Source organism: Pimephales promelas, chromosome 14 (genome assembly GCF_988280905.1).
Source record: "Pimephales promelas chromosome 14, fPimPro1.hap1.1, whole genome shotgun sequence".
Taxonomy (NCBI): Eukaryota; Metazoa; Chordata; class Actinopteri; order Cypriniformes; family Leuciscidae; genus Pimephales; species Pimephales promelas.
In genome coordinates, this window is record NC_142782.1 from 15,316,862 (window position 1) to 15,334,073 (window position 17,212).

Sequence of the window (17,212 nt, forward strand, 5' to 3'; positions counted from 1 at the left end):
CCACCCACTTGCACATTCTCTGCTTAGATGCAGGACACCCCTTTTTGGGGGGTCCAATACACACAAAAAACTGTTCAGAATTCCTCCACAGGGCAACTCTGTGGACATAAGCATCTAAAGCCCTTACTGGGCAGAGCAGATTAAGTTTCTCCTGGTCTGACATCAGAAAAGGTGGAGGGCAGAATGTTTGCAGTACAATAGGCCTAACAGTATTAGTTGAAACCTTAGGAACATAGCCCAGTCTAGGGTGAAGTAAAGCTTTTACCATGCCGGGTGCGAATTCCAGAGGGAGAAACCGAGAGAGCTTGAATGTCCCCAATTCTTTTTAGGGACGAAATAGCAAGCAGAAAGATAGTTTTGAGAGTAATACATTTCTCAGAAACCTCTTCAGTGGGCTTGAAAGTCTTGGGACCTGGCCATTGTTTTAAAAGGGCCTGGCTCCTTTCAAGCCCATTGAAGAGATTTCTGAGAAATGTATTACTCTCAAAACAAGACACAGTTATGGGCAGGTGTAAAGTATTGACTCACTCGCCTGCTGATCGGAATTTCCAAAGGAGAGCCAACGAGGAGAGACACTAGGTCTTCAAACCATACCATATATATGACCATATATATAGGGAGTGTGTCACACCATATATATGAATGAGCGATTAACACAATATACTGTAACAGTCAGCATGGTCAAAAGTCAGACTGAGCTGTGTAGAAAGCAGAACTTAACCAGTTCGCCACACAAGAATGGGTTCAGACTGAGAACAGTTCAGCTTGCAAGGCAGGAACCTCCAGGTTGGGAAACCTTAAATGTAGATGGAGAGGCCCAGCCTGCCGCCATACAAATATCTGGAGTGAAACAGCACTAGTCCAGGCCCAAGAAGAGGCCATGCTTCTAGTGGAATGGGCTCCATCGCCTAAAGGACATTGAAGGCCTTTAGACTTATAAGCCAAAGCAAACGATTCAACTATCCCTCTGGAAAGGCTCTGTTTCGAGGTAGCTAGCCCTTTAGCGCGGCCACCGAACAAAACAAAAAGCTGACTGCCTGAAAGCAGCAGACCGTTGAAGGTAAATCCTTAACGCCCTGATCAGGCAAAGGAGATTTACAACTTTCTCACCATCAGTTGCCAGAAGAGCTGACAAGAAGATGACTTGCGCTTTGTCATAGCTGACATAGCTGTGTCTCGGTTTGAGCATAACTTTTGAGTCATTAGGCCCAAATTCCATGCACAACGTGCATGAAAAATTCCATGCAGAACGTCACCTACTCGCTTGACTGAAGCGAGAGCCATTAGACAAAGAGTTTCGAATGAGAGACACTGTGAGTCCACTGACTGAATTGGCTTGAAAGGGTCGCTCTTCACAGCTTCTAGGACCGTAGAAAGGTCCCAGGCTTGAACTATGAGGGCCAAGGAGGTTTTAGTCTCCTAGCTCCTCTAAGGAAACGGATGATAAGATTGTTCCTTCCCAGTGACTGGCCATGCAAAGGTTCTGTGAATGCTGCTATGGCCACAACATAAACTTTGAGTGTGGAGGGTGACCTGCCCTCATCCAGAAGCTCTTGAAGGAAGGAGAGAATCTCCGTAATGCCACAGGGTTGTGGGTCTAGGTTTGGGGCCAAACACCAGCCAGAAAACACTGACCATTTAGAAGCATAGAGCCGTCTAGTAGAGTGTGCTCTCGTGATTGTACTTGGCACTCCGACTGGGAGGTCAGTGGGTATCCGTTGACAGCCCACACGTGCAATGCACATAAGTTGGGGCTTGGCTGCCTAATCACGCCCCTGGCCTGAGAGAGGAGATCCTTTCTCAATGGAATCGGCCACAGAACCGTGCTCGTGAGCTGCATCAGTTCTGGGAACCAAGATTGGTTCCTCCAGAACGGCGCCACAAGGAGCATAGAGCACTTGCTCTCCCTGATTTTGCTTAATCACCTGTGGAAATAGTGTGATCGGGGGAAATGCATAAAGTGGGTGGCTGGGCCAGTCGAGGGCCAGCGCGTCCCTGCCCTTCGAGAAGAATATTGGACATTGTGGCCCTTCAAGAAAGGGAGAAAATGACCTGAGGTGTTCACGACCGCTATCATCTCCAGACAGTTTATGTTTAAGTGCCTCTCCTGGGCCGCCCACCAGCTGAAGACTGGCCTGCCCTCATAGAGGGCGCCCCAACCTGAGTAGGAGGCATCTGTCGAGTTAAATTTTCGTGACTAGATCTTTCCCAGATCGATACCTGACTGGTACCAATCTGAGGGGACACACATGAAAAAGACCCAACTGAAGCACTGCTGAGACTGAGGCTATAAGGCCTAGAATCCTCTGAAAATTTTTGAGAGGGAAAACACTGGTATCCTTGAAGGACGCCGCTGAGAGCTGTATCTGCAGCGCAAGCTGTGACGTCAGCCGCACTGTCATGGACTGTGCTCTATCATTTCTGTTTTTGATTGGGCTAGAGTAAGCCAGTCATCCAGATAGTTCACTATACACATCCCCTGAAGTCTCAGGGGAGTGAACGCTGTGGTGAAAGTACGTGGTGCTAAAGACCAGCCGAACAGCAGGACAGTGTACTGATAACTCTGACCCTCGAAGGCAAATTGCAAGATTAGGCCTGTGACGGGGTATTATTTTAATCTGAAAATAAGCATCTTTCAGATCCAGTGAAATAAACCAGTCCCTCGGGCGAATTTGCGCAAGAATTTTTCTGGTTGTGAGAGTTTTGGACGATCTCTCCAACGGTGCTTTGTTCAAGCGCCTGAGATCTAGGATGGGTCTGAGACAGCCATCCTTTTTGGGGGCAAGGAAATGCCTGCTGGAGAAACATGACTGGCTCTGAATCAGAGGGACGGTTTCTATAGCCCATTTCTGTAGCAGTTTCGCTATTTCAGCACGAAGTAGATGTGCTATGTCGTTTTGTACCGTACTTTCGACCCTGGCTCGGAAGCGTGTCATAAACATTGTTTGTGAGTAGGGGTGAGCACTGTACAGTGGGTACAATTTCCTACATTCAAAACACTGGGCGTGAGCCGGTTTGTTACCTGGGCTCTGGCCAGCGCAGTCTCGTCCCAAGACGTCAGTTATATGACGTCTTGGGACGTCTTTTGACCATACGTCAACATCCGCCTTTTTAGGGTACCCTTAAACGTCGGTTAGATGACGTCATCGGATCCTAACCCTACCCCAGACCTAAACCTACCCGTCACCTAACCGATGTTAAAGGTAAAGCGTAAGTTGTATGACGGCCCAGGATCGTCAGGTAACCGACGTTTAAGGGTACCCTAAAAAAGCGGATGTAGACGTATGGTCAAAAGACGTCCCAAGACGTCAGTTACAGTATATGACTTCTTTGGATGAGACTGTGTTACTCTGGCCACTGTTTGTGTGTGACGCACAGCATGCAAAAGCGCACGCTCTCTACACAGAACACATTTCGTTTTTTAATTGTAAAAACTGTTTATGAGACACTGTTTGCCCCGGTTTGTACCTGAGCAATGCATTTTAAATGAATGAAAAATGAAAGAGTAATTTTTTGGCTTCAGTATTCTCGTGAAAGGGATTTTCCCGTATAGCGTAAGCTAGCTTAAACGAGTTTTCTCCTTTTTTTAGATTGATATTAGACCGGTCTAAATTCATGCCTTTCGGAAAACTGTTTCATCTTGGCATCAGAGACAAAGCAGAGCAATCTTAAAGCCAATAGCTAAAGATAGCCAAAAATACATATTCAGTCAACTGCATAAATGTACTTTCTTTATCACAAGTCAACAGTTTTTTTTCCCCTCAACACATCATTCTGCTGTAGTGTTGAACCTTCGATCAGCCGTTCATGACAGATGCATTTCCTGTTTAGTGCTATAATTCCTACATATGTCACAGCATACTGTCAAACTAACTCTTTGGAAGTAACACACAAATCAAATATTCTGTTGTACATTATCAATTCTGTTCTAGGGGGTTTCAATCCTGAATTAGAAAGAGTTTTATTGTCAAGTGTGCTTAAACACAAAAGGTATTTTTCTTGGTAATAGAGCTTTCAGTATACACACATAAATGACAACAACACATAATATAACTGCAAAAAATAAAAATATATGAAAGTGTGAAGTAGTTAGGTTATGTTGGAAAAAAATGCTAATGCTAAGGATCCTCCAAATGGGGAAACAACACCCTAGATATGACAACATGACTCTTCATCATACAGTATATATAATCTGCAAAGAAGAATTGATAAACATTTATAAATAAATACAGTTTGTTTTTCACAGAACTGTATATTTTTCTATTTTTTTACACCCTATCACCCCCTTGTGGCTTCTTTGAAAATCCCTGGTCTGAAAAATGTACACAGCCATTCAAAAGTTCTCTTTAATCTTTATACGTTTTATTTTGTTTTTAAGAGAAGTCTCTTCTGCTCACCAACGCCATATATTTGATACATTCATACTGTGAAATATTTTAACAATTTAAAGGAACTGTTGTTTATTATAATATATTTTAAAATATAATTAATTCCTGTGATGGAAAGCTGAATTCTAAGCATCATTATTCCAGTCTTCAGTGTCACATGATCCTTCAGAAATCATTCAAACATGCTGATTTGAGCTCAAGAAACATTTATATGCTTAATATGCTTAAAGATCCTGTTTGTGTATCATATTTGTGATGCAGTAAGATTTACTGGCTCAAACTAGACAATAGGAAAGTCATGCTAATCTTAACAATATATCAACCATTCTATGCAACACTTGTCAACCACGTAGAGCACTTCCTTTCAGATTTACTCTAAACTATATCAGCAATCATGATTCACACCACCAGGGAGGCATCTCAGTCTTATTAACAGCTATTATGAATGATAAACGAGTAGTTTGGGATAAGGTAAAGTACCTTGGAATCTCAATTACCCTTCAAAAGATCTAGTACTTTGAGTGGTAAAAAAAACCTCTAGTATAAGGCATTATCTATAATGATGAAGATTATTCCGAATCCTCATAGACATTGAAGCATGAGAAGCATATAATTTGTGCATATAATTTGTATTTTTGATTTAAACTGCCCTAATACTGCAGTTAATACATTTACAGAATAGAAAACATGTTTTGTGTTTCTTAGAATCTGTAATTCAGAAACAATATATTTCAAGACACTGACGAATTGAAGACTTCTACTGTGATGTCAAGAGAATGGAGAGGTTTTCGGAGTTATTGTCACTACATAGAAAGGTCTCACTGCCAGTGTACAATCGCATTTTGAAAAAAAAAAAAAAAAAAAAAAAAATGATTGATGAGGAAACCTGTTTCAGGTATATTATTTCACAGCACTGCTATGAAATATGGGTTAGCCAGTGGCCTACTGAAATATTCTAAATGTCCACTATGAGGCAATGTTGATCTTTTTTTTATATTAGGTTTCAGAAAGGAAAAGGAACCAATGATGTATAATAAAACAACAGCCCAAAAAACATATCAATGCTCTTCAGCAGAGTCAACAATACGTGGTGATTTATTATTATTACTTTTTTTTTAATGGCGAGGCCATTAAAAGGCAACCTGCTGTTTACTTGGGTTGTGTTAAAATGTAGAATACACAGTGAAGATTGGAGATTGAACTTCAGATACAACTAGTAATTAGATGACATCTAAAGCCCCTTTCTTCCCACGGAAAAAAAAGTCATTTACAGCAATGCTATTTGTTAAGGAATCTGCTGCAACAGGTCAAATGCTCATAGATGCAGAACTTCACTTTCCACATACTGTAAACCTGTCTGGCCACATTTTGGATTGATGTTTAAACTGTATCCATGTTAGCCTAAAAATCTCAAATGTGGTAAAATTTGCAGGTTGTGACTGAGTGAGAATATGTCTGTCTGGAAATCTTTTTTTTTTTAGACACCCACGTTAGACATCACAGTCATCAGTAATAATAATAAAAGCATACACAGTTTGAAGATTAGACAAGCCGCAGACACACAATCAGCACCTCAGCCCTGGATGTCAGCAAGAGAATCTGAACGCTTTCTGACTGAAAAGAAAAGCGCTTACAGAGACAAAAAGCGGCTCACATAACAGTGCTGATGATATAACGGTGGAAATGGCTGCTTCAGATTCCTTGGTCTAACTGATCTCAAGACCACACTAAAAAAGGTGTTGTGACAGCTCTGCTTTAGGTGCTGTTTGAGAATGTGTGATTTTTACAAACAATTGTGAAGCACTCACAGAGAACATTCTTACCGGAGCTATGTTCTGTTATGTACCAACACAAGCGAGGAAGAACACTCACGGGTGGCTAGTACACAACACACTGTCAAGTTGATCATATATTTTTAAATTGGAATTTTGCAGTTGAAATCTAGATCCAAGGGAAATAATCTGATGTAAGAAATGGACTTTTATCTTTATAGTCAATTTGAGTTTACCATTTGTGTGACCGTAATGTTGTGAAATAGGTTAACAAAAAGGTTAAAGGGTGGGACTTTTTATCCATTTAGAATTGAGTATTGCACTGTCAGATAAATTTTGTATCTTTTATGGGTACAGCAGCTGGTTCCTCGGGCAGTACCCTTAGAAATACATCCTTGGACCACAATAAATTATCGTATGGGGAAAAAAACAGTTCATAAAGCTTCTTCAAAAAAGGTGACCCTTTTTTTTCCCCAGGAACAGTGAGAATATACCTTTCGTTTATATAAGAATATATAAATGTATAACTTTCCTTTCTTATGAACTGACATAACACATTTCCCTTGTAATAACAATAAACAGCCCATTCTCACCCCCAAGGCGTCACTTAACTGACGCCTTGGGAAGCATTTGGACATGCTTCAATATCTGACGCTTTAGCGTCAGTTAGATGACGCCCTAGGATCGCGTGAACCCTACCCCCACCCCACACCTAAACCTAACCGCGTCCTCTAACAGACGCTTTCCTTTAGCGTCAGTTAGATGACGCCGTAGGATCGTGTCATGTAAGTGACGCTAAAGGGCGCCTAAAACGTCAAATATTGAAGCGTGGTCAAAGGTGACGCCTTGGGGTGAGAATGCGTTACAATAAAATGATGCAGTTTTGGTATTTATTAATTTATGTGCACATTTCTCCCCATAGTTCGTATAAGCAAATATGCAAACATTTGGATCTTCACTGCAGTAAAATTCTTCTTTCTGTAAGTAAAAAACAAAAACAAAATGTATATATATATATATATATAGCTGCGAGCAGCGATTTCGGGCCCAAGCCGGTGGCACCACAACCCCGGTGCCTTTAGTTACCTAAAGGCTTTGGCCCTTCATCACTATATATATATATATATATATATATATATATATATATATACTGTATATATACACTGTATATATACTGTATATATATATATATATATATATATATATATATATATATATATATATACTGTATATATACACTGTATATATACTGTATATATATATATATATATATATGTATGTAAAGCTGGTGGCACCACCACCTTGGTGCCTTTAGGGTTATTCTGCACAACGTGCAAAAACATAACCCTGCTTTGACTGTCGAAAAGAAGTGTGCTGAAGAGCTTGCATCAGTGAGGGCTCTGCAAAAGTGCACATCGAGGGCACATATCAACCACAAAGTATGCGTGAGCAGCCTTCTGAAAGGTCAGGTGTACATCCAGGTCTACATCTACTTGTGTTTACATTATAATAGTTAGGGTTACGCTGATCCGATATCCAATACTCAGGATCAGTATCGGCTCCGATACTGCCAATTTTGCCGGATCGGGTCTCAATCAGACGAGGCTGATTCAAATCCTGCATTGTGCGTATACTATTCTATGTTATTGTTAAGCCCCACAAAAGGCACTCAAACAGCCCGTTGCGTTCGGTTAGTCAATGATGAAAAATGATTCAATGTTAATACTATTATACGTGATCTGTAGATAAAGGTCTATATGTTTTTGAATAAAGAGAAACTCTATCTTGCTGGACTTTATTGCTGTAACTTAATTGTGTTACTTTCTACCGGGTGATCACAACACTAGAGTAGAGTCAGAGCTCTATAATTGTTCCATACAGTAACTGAAATTTAAAACTGCTAAAAGAAAAGGCTCAATAAACTAATTGCATAGATAGATAATGTATAATTCACTGTCCATCAATATGTATTTCCTTTGTGCTTTGAACTTTTCAATGCGGACTCGATGCGCTGTAACTCCATGTGGCTTCAAGCGCATCATTATCCGCTCGGGATGCGCATAAGCACTGTGTGCCGCACTGTACTGAGCCTTTCATATCATAATGCAGTGACGCAATGACAGATTATTAATTGCCTTTCTTGTTCTATCCTATCTATCATATGTTGCTACCTCATTAAACATCTGTACTATACATTTAAAACATGTTGTCTTAATTTTATAGTAGCCATGACCATATCTACAATAATTTATCTTTTTGATTTTTGTTATCTTGTTTTTCATTAATGTATTTTAGAACAATATAAAGAGCAATGTGTATTATCCACCAATCTAGTTTAAAATAGCATTTTTTGTCATAGATTATGATCATATATTTTTTTGGAATTGTTGTTTATCTGTATAATGAAGTTGTCTGTATTAAGTAGATTGTGTTTAACACACACAAGAGTGATTATTAGTTTAACACAGAGTTATAGAAATACTACTTGATCTAAAAAAAAACAACAAAAAAACTGCACTGGTATCAGATTGGTATCATTGATTCGATACTAAAAATTTTTGGGATCGGATCGATTCTGAAAAAGATGGTATTGGTGCTGGAGCTGACTCCAAATGTCAGTTCAATCTGCATTCTCTTTCTGTAAATGAGCCTAATTTGCTGTGCAGGGTTGAGTGAACCTTTTAAAGAGAACATCTTGGGTTACCTGTGTAACCCATGTTCTGAGACGCTATGTTCGCTGCCAAGCCCCTCTCGCTGTCGAGGGGTGCTTCTTTGGTGGAAAATCTGAGGAGCAAATGGTACGTTCACTGCATTGAGAGTGAATGATGTAGCGAAGCTGAGGAGGCGTCCGCGCCATCAGTAAATGAATTGGCATGATTCTTTATGGGTTGAGACAATCGGCACCGCCCAAGAGTGTTTCCCATTTTGTCATTGCTATACAGCATCTCATTCCCTATTCGGAGAACATGGATTACACAGGTAACCCAAGACGTTTTCTTTAACACAGTCTCATCCCAAGAAGTCAACTGACGTCTTGGGACGTCTTTTGACCATACGTCAACATCCACCTTTTTAGGGCCCCCTTAAACGTCGGTTACATGACGATCCCAGGCCGTCATACAACTGACGCTTTACCTTTAACGTCGGTTAGGTGACGGGGTAGGTTTAGGGGTAGGTTAAGGTCTGGGGTAGGGTTAGGATCCGATAACGTCATCTAACCGTCGTTTAAAGGGTTAGTTCACCCAAAAATGAAAATTAACTAATTAATTACTCACCCCCATGCTGTTCCAACCCCGTAAGACCTTCGTTCATCTTCGGAACACAAATAAAGATATTTTTGATTGAATCTGAGAGCTAGATCAGTCCTACATAGACTGCCTAAGGGACTGGCTCTTGACGGCCCATAAAGTCATTAAAGAAAATGTTTAAATATTCCATGTGCCTACAGCGGCTCAATTATAAGTTTATCAAGCAACGAGACTACTTTTTGTGCGACAAAACATAAATAACGACTTTATTCCACTATTCCATTACTTCCTTATGGGCGCATGCGCGAGAACTGAGACGAGGACGTTCTCATTCGTCTACTTCTTGTTACTGGCTGCTCACCGCTTAGGAGTTTTACCGCCCCCTACCGTATAAAATGATGATCCATATATAAGGCGCTCCGGATTATAAGGAACACTGTTGTTTTTGGAGAAGATTAAAGGCTTTTAAGTGCACCTTATAGTGCGGAAAATACGCAAATTGAAAAGCGTATGTACAGCGCGCGTCTTCCTCTGCTTGTAAACAGAAAGTTTTGCGCTTCCAGCTATATCAGCACATCATCATATACGGTAGGTGGCTGTAAAACTCCTAAGCGGTGAGCAGCTGGTAACAAGAAGTAGACGAATGAGAACGTCCTCGTCTCAGTTCTTGCGCATGCGCCCATAAGGAAGTAATGGAATAGTGGAATAAAGTCGTTATTAATGTTTTTTTCGCACAAAAAGTAGTCTCGTCACTTGATAAACTTATAATTGAGCCGCTGTAGGCACATGGAATATTTAAACCTTTTCTTTAATGACTTTATGGGCCGTCAAGAGCCAGTCCCTTAGGCAGTCTATGTAGGACTGATCTAGCTCTCAGATTCAATCAAAAATATCTTTATTTGTGTTCCGAAGATGTACGAAGGTCTTACGGGGTTGGTACAGCATGGGGGTGAGTAATTAATGACTTAATTTTCATTTTTGGGTGAACTAACCCTTTAAGGGTACCCTAAAAAGGCAAATGTTGACGTGTGGTCAAAAGACGTCCCAAGACGTCAGTTATATGACGTCTTGGGATGAGACTGCGCTGTTTTCTTAAGGGTACATATTAGTAAGGGTGACAATTGTTAATTCTTTAAGCATTCATATTTAACTTTTAGGGGTAAATAAAAGGATACTACCTCAATGACAAAATAAAGTTAAACATTTTTTTACATTTCGTCAGACATTGAAAGTAGGTGTTACCAAAATGGAACAAGCCCTGAATGTAAGTCTACTAAAACAATGCTAAATTGCTAAAATAGCTGTTTGGCTAAAGGTATACATTGTCCTATAGCCACAAAGCCAAAGTGATGTCACAACTCATTCCAATGAGCTGGTTTACACCTAAATTACATTTTGATTTAAGATTAAGAAGCATACATGCCCCAATGAATCATTCTCGATAAGAGCAGGAATGTGCATTTAGAAAGCCAATAGGGTCAATTTTGATTTATTGAGTGAAAACATTATAAAAAAGAAATCAGCTACTGTAATTTTGACAGTCGTTCAGTGTCTATTATTGTTTACACCACCATGGGGTGTATTGCATATACAGTATAATTTACTTTGTATCTCATATGCATATCACATTTTTATGCTATTTTGATTGTACCCTTTTCTGCATAATGTGTTATTCGACATAACTCTAACTGTAATTGTAAGTCTCTCACACGATTACAGGCCCCCTGAGCACTCTACAAACGTTTTATTAATTATTGGCAAAACCATGTCCTTCCCCGCAAGCATGCCATTGTGGTTTGCATTTAATAGAAGCAGACTTATCTGGCTGAATGAAATGAGCTTGTGGTAAGAGAGGGAACAGTGAATGTTTATCTGTGAAAGAGACTCCCACCAGGGATATAATGCAGAGGGGGGCACACGATGAGCTAAACTGAGCCAAGTTGCACAAACTGTACTATTTATCTGTTTTTGCTCCGAACTCTTGGATAATTTAGTGTCAAGAACAACTTATAAACTAATAATGAAAATTGACCATGTTAAAATATACAAATGCAATTGAATCATTTAATTAATAATAATGTTGTCAACAGTTTCACTTTTTTTTACAATGTTATTTTTTATTTTGAATCACACATATGACAAACTTGACAGCCCTATTTTTCAAGCTCTCAAACTACGCAGAGATGTATAAAGTACTAGAAACCCGGACTTGAGTAAAAGTACAAGTGCTCTATAAAAAAAGTGACTTGAGTAGAAGTTGAAGTGCTCTTTAAGCACCACACTTAAGTAGAAGTACTAAAGTATTCAACATTTGTTGTACTTAAGTATTGCAAGTAGTTTATTTTAAAATTCACTACTTGAGTACTAAAAGTAAAAGTACAAGTATTGTGTCATGTAATTATTAAAGAAAGCAGTCAAAAGTTTGAACTAGCAATCAAATAAGGCGCTTTGGCGGGATGCAAATTTGCCTTGGCGGCCGCCAAAAAATGTCATTGCAGGACAACCCCTGCTTTAGTTGTCAATGTGTGTGTCAATCAATACCATTACCCTATAAAACTGGCATGTGATTTAGGCAGCATAAAAGCCAACTTGCAACGAATGATTCGTCAAATTTTTATAATTGTAACGAGCAACTAGCAGAACATTATAAAAAAATATCGAAGTAAAAGTATTAAATTCACAGAAAATATCTACTGAAGTAAAAGTAGAAGTATGAGAAAAAAACAATACTCTAGTAGAGTACAGACACAGCATTTTAGTACTTAAGTACAGTACTTAAGTAGTTCTACTTCGTTACTATACATCTCTGTACAATGGACACCTCAACGGATGCTTTCATCAGCCTGAAATGCATATGTAGCATAACAACAGCAAAACCAAATGTTTCATGTTTTTGTGATCATTTCTAGTGCTTGTTTCCTGTCACATACAAACACATGCCTATGTTAGGCATAACTCCTCAATGTTTCACAATAGAGTCCATTTCACTTGATAAATCTCTGTTTGCATCAAACAGCCTATTTTTGAATCACATCAACTGCATACTCTTTTGCTTGTTCTGGTGAAATGCTGTTGATTTCACCCTCAGGCTGCGCTGCGGAGCACGGCAGTCCCACAATCGAGGTGGCTCCGACTGAGTTTGATTGAATTACAGTTAGCAATACAGTGGACAAGTCCCTGAGGACTACGGTAAATCTAATCACATGCCTGTGGAAATGAAAAGGCATGGTACTACCTGCCAGTGTCTATGTGTGTGTGAGTGGGTGGGGGGTGAAAAAGAGAGAAGAGACCACAACAGGTAGTATCTGCAGCGCAGGAACATAATAAATACAGAAGAATTGGACCAGTGGGAAGGACAGGTGTTAAATGGACAGTGAGGGATTTGAGGAAAGGAAGAAAAGAGAATGGCAGGAGAATAATAGAAACAGAAAACCCAAGGAAAGGAAGCCTAGAATAGTGCAGAACATGCAAAGCTTAAAGGGATTCTTCACCCAAAAAGTAAAATTAGCCCATGATTTACTCACCCTAAAGCCACCCTAAGTGCATATTACGTTCTAATTTCAGACAAATACAATAAGTTTTATATTTAAAAAATGTCCTGGCTCTTCCAAGCTTGGTAATGGGAGTGAATGGCTGTACTGTATGTCTGTGGAAGTCCATCAAAGCTTTTCATGATAAAAGCTTTGCAGGCTGCTGGTGGTGGTGTAATGGTGGCTTTAGGCCCCTTAGTACCAATTGGACATTGTTTAAATGCCACGGCCTACCTGAGCATTGTTTCTGACCATGTCAATCCCTTTATTGCCACTTTGTACCCATCCTCTGACGGCTACATCCAGCAGGATAATGCATCATGTCACAAAGCTCAAATCCTTTCAAATTGGTTTCTTGACCATGACAATGAGTTCACTGTACTAAAATGGCCCCCACAGTCACCAGATCTCAACCAAATCCTATAAATATGAGTCAACATTTCCAAAGAATGCTTTCAGCACCTTGTTGACTCAATTCCACGTAGAATTGAGGCAGTTCTGAAGGTGAAAGGGGGTCAAACACAGCATTAGTACGGTGTTCTTAATAATCCTTTAGGTGAGTGTATGTTTTAAGTTGTGTGATCCAAATGTGTTTGGCCTGTGTGTACTTACATAGAGGGACATTAAATAATGTTTATATATTACTAATGTGAGCAGGAATAACTCTGAGTGAGATTATCCCAAAATGCTCATTCATAATCCTGTAATGCTTCCAAATTCAGAACATCCTGCTGAGAAACTGATGTTGAAATTACCCTAGTGCACATAAACACACACACGTATTTATTGTGTAACATTTAATTGCATTTTAATTGCATATATTGTCTTGTCCAGTGGTTCTCAAAGTTTTCTAGCCAAGATTTTGTTACCATTTTATGACTGCTGATGTACAGTAAATACAGTAATATTGTGAAATATTATTACAATTTAATGTAACTGTTTAATATTTTGATATATTTATTTTGACTATGCTGAATTTTCAACATCATTACTCCAGGCTTCAGTGTCTCATTTAACTTCAAAAATCATTAGAATATGCTGGTTTGCTGCTCAAGAAACATTTTCTTAGTATTATCAATAGCCGCATTTCCAGTACCCTTCAAATTGCGCAAATTCAAAATTGAAAATACGCCCAATGGAAACGATTTTGCAAAAACTCCCATTTATCGCAAAACAGTTTTTACACTCGCATGAGGGGGTTTTACAGGCTATTCGAAAAAGAAATATTTCACAAAACTGCAATCGAAATAGTTCTTGCACATTTACAGGTCACCTGATGTAGATGAGGCAGTGTGTTTGGACAGAATATGAGATCTTTAATTCATAAAAGACAAAAGAATTACAGGAATACAGGATTCTTTACCCCAAAGAAATGCCACAATCAAGACCTGAAAGTAGATATGAGAAGTCTTTCCTTACCATTAAATTCTTGATTAATAATAATGGTAAATATACGTATTAAACCTACCAATATCCGTTGCAGTGATTTTTGGAATGACTTATCGCAAGAGGAAAAAATGACGTCTTAGTCGCATAAAATCGGTTAATGAAAATGCTGTCATTTCGCAATGGCTTTTTGTTGACATTTAGAAAAAAAATCGCAAACATTTTGCGCAAATCTTTAATGGAAACGCACCTAATGTTGAAAGCAATTGTTTTCCTTAATATCTTTATGGAAACTGTGATACATTTTTTTCAGTATTCCTTGAGAAATAGAAAGTCAAAAAGAATAAAAAAATAATATTTACTATTCTAATATTTTAAAATTCTTCACTGTCACGTTTAATCAATGGGCTATATGCATGCATAAGTTCCGCATTTGACGCAAGGATGGTTGTCAGTTTCCGGTTGGGGAGATTACAGCGGTGGAAAACCGAGGAAAACGGGATTATGCCAGAGTCTTCAAAATTTACTGTCCTCCCGTCTTTGAAACGAAACTTTCATACGTTTAGATGTATAGTTATGTTTATTTAATATAATTTTAAAAAGAAGCATAAACACAACGAGGGGTGTCTGTTTTGTCTGTTTTTGTGACTAATGTTTCTTTACTATAACCATGGAGTATAAAATTTACTATAAATTCAATATAAATATAAATTACTTAAAAAAAATTACAAAAATTACGCTGCACGCAGATGATGAGCACAGACCCTCCAGATAAAGAAAATTGTCACGCAGGCCTTGGCAAAACTTGGGCTTTGTTTACAAAAAAAAGGTTGTTGGGCAAATGCACATGCAGGGCCAACACAAAATTAGCAAATTGCTCTCTGTGACAACTCATTTTTCCCAAGTCATGAAATATTAGTTCAAAATGAACTAATTGTTCACGATATATTCCTATCACTACTCTGCACATCACTGCACTACTTTACTTTTTCCCATTTTGTTGGGACATGCTCCATACAACTACTCTGTACTATTCTGTTGACTCCTGAATATTGTTTGTGTTGTAATATATCATAATAGATTATTTGTTGGCCTTCACAATTATAAAAATAGTAATAGTAATAATAATAATAATAATAATAATAATAATAATAAAATCCACAAATTCATAAAACTTTTATGTACATTGATCTAAAGCAGAGTGAAATTGACAGTCATAGTGTATAGACTGAAGAAGTGTATACACTCAACGGACAGTTTCAGTTTGAGATAAAGCAGCTTATTATTTTGGCTTCAGTGGTTTGATTTAAATCTAGTCAATAGTGTTCCCTTGTGTTATTTATGCTCGGAGGCTGCATTGGACCAGCACTGCCGTATTTTCTGCCTGTAAGTGTTTGTAGTAATCTACTCATTGAACCAGTAAATTGATCTGACAGATGCTGATGCTCTTATATTATACGCCTTTAAGCAAAGTTTTGGCAGATAGCATCAGATTAGGCTCATGCCCTGGATTGCCAATAAGCAGAGTCTGCAGTCTAACCATCTCTCAAGAGTCTGTCTTGAGTGCTACCTATGGAAGCGTCATAAATCATGTGATTGATTTTGTTTTTTGACTAGCATAGCACCTTTACTAATATCCAATAGCATCTACTCAATGATCAGTGCAACATAAGCCTACATCTTGTTACATCGTATTTGTCAAGTGCAAAAACAAGTGCTCCTATATCTAAATCTGATTAACATAGAAGTGTACAATGAGATAGGGACAAGTTTACTGGAGTTATACCAGATGTACCCAAGTAGAATTTTTACTGTGAACTTACACTCACCTAAAGGATTATTAGGGAACACCTGTTCAATTTCTCATTATTGCAATTATCTAATCAACCAATCCCATGGCAGTTGCTTCAATGGATTTAGGGGTGTGGTCCTGGTCAAGGCAATCTCCTGAACTCCAAACTGAATGTCAGAATGGGAAAGAAAGGTGATTTAAGCAATTTTGAGCGTGGCATGGTTGTTGGTGCCTCATGGGCCGGTCTGAGTTTTTCACAATCTGCTCAGTTACTGGGATTTTCACACACAACAATTTCTAGGGTTTACAAAGAATGGTGCGAAAAGGGAAAAACACCCAGTATGCGGCAGTCCTGTGGGCGAATATATGCCTTGTTGATGCTAGAGGTCAGAGGAGAATGGGCCGACTGATTCAAGCTGATAGAAGAGCAACTTTGACTGAAATAACCACTCGTTACAACCGAGGTATGCAGCAAAGCATTTGTGAAGCCACAACACGCACAACCTTGAGGCGGATGGGCTACAACAGCAGAAGAACCCACCGGGTACCACTCATCTCCACTACAAATAGGAAAAAGAGGCTACAATTTGCAAGAGCTCACCAAAATTGGACAATTGAAGACTGGAAAAATGTTGCCTGGTCTGATGAGTCTCGATTTCTGTTGAGACATTCAGATGGTAGAGTCAGAATTTGGCGTAAACAGAATGAGAACATGGATCCATCATGCCTTGTTACCACTGTGCAGGCTGGTGGTGGTGTAATGGTGGCTTTAGGCCCCTTAGTGCCAATTGGACATCGTTTAAATGCCACAGCCTACCTGAGCATTGTTTCTGACCATGTCCATCCCTTTGGCCACCATTTACCCATCCTCTGATGGCTACTTCCAGTAGGATAATGCATCATGTCACAAAGCTTGAATCATTTCAAATTAGTTTCTTGAACATGACAATGAGTTCATTGTACTAAAATGGCCCCCACACTCACCAGATCTCAACCCAATAGAGCATCTTTGGGATGTGGTGGAACAGGAGCTTTGTGCCCTGGATGTGCATCCCACAAATCTCCATCAACTGCAAGATGCTATCCTATCAATATG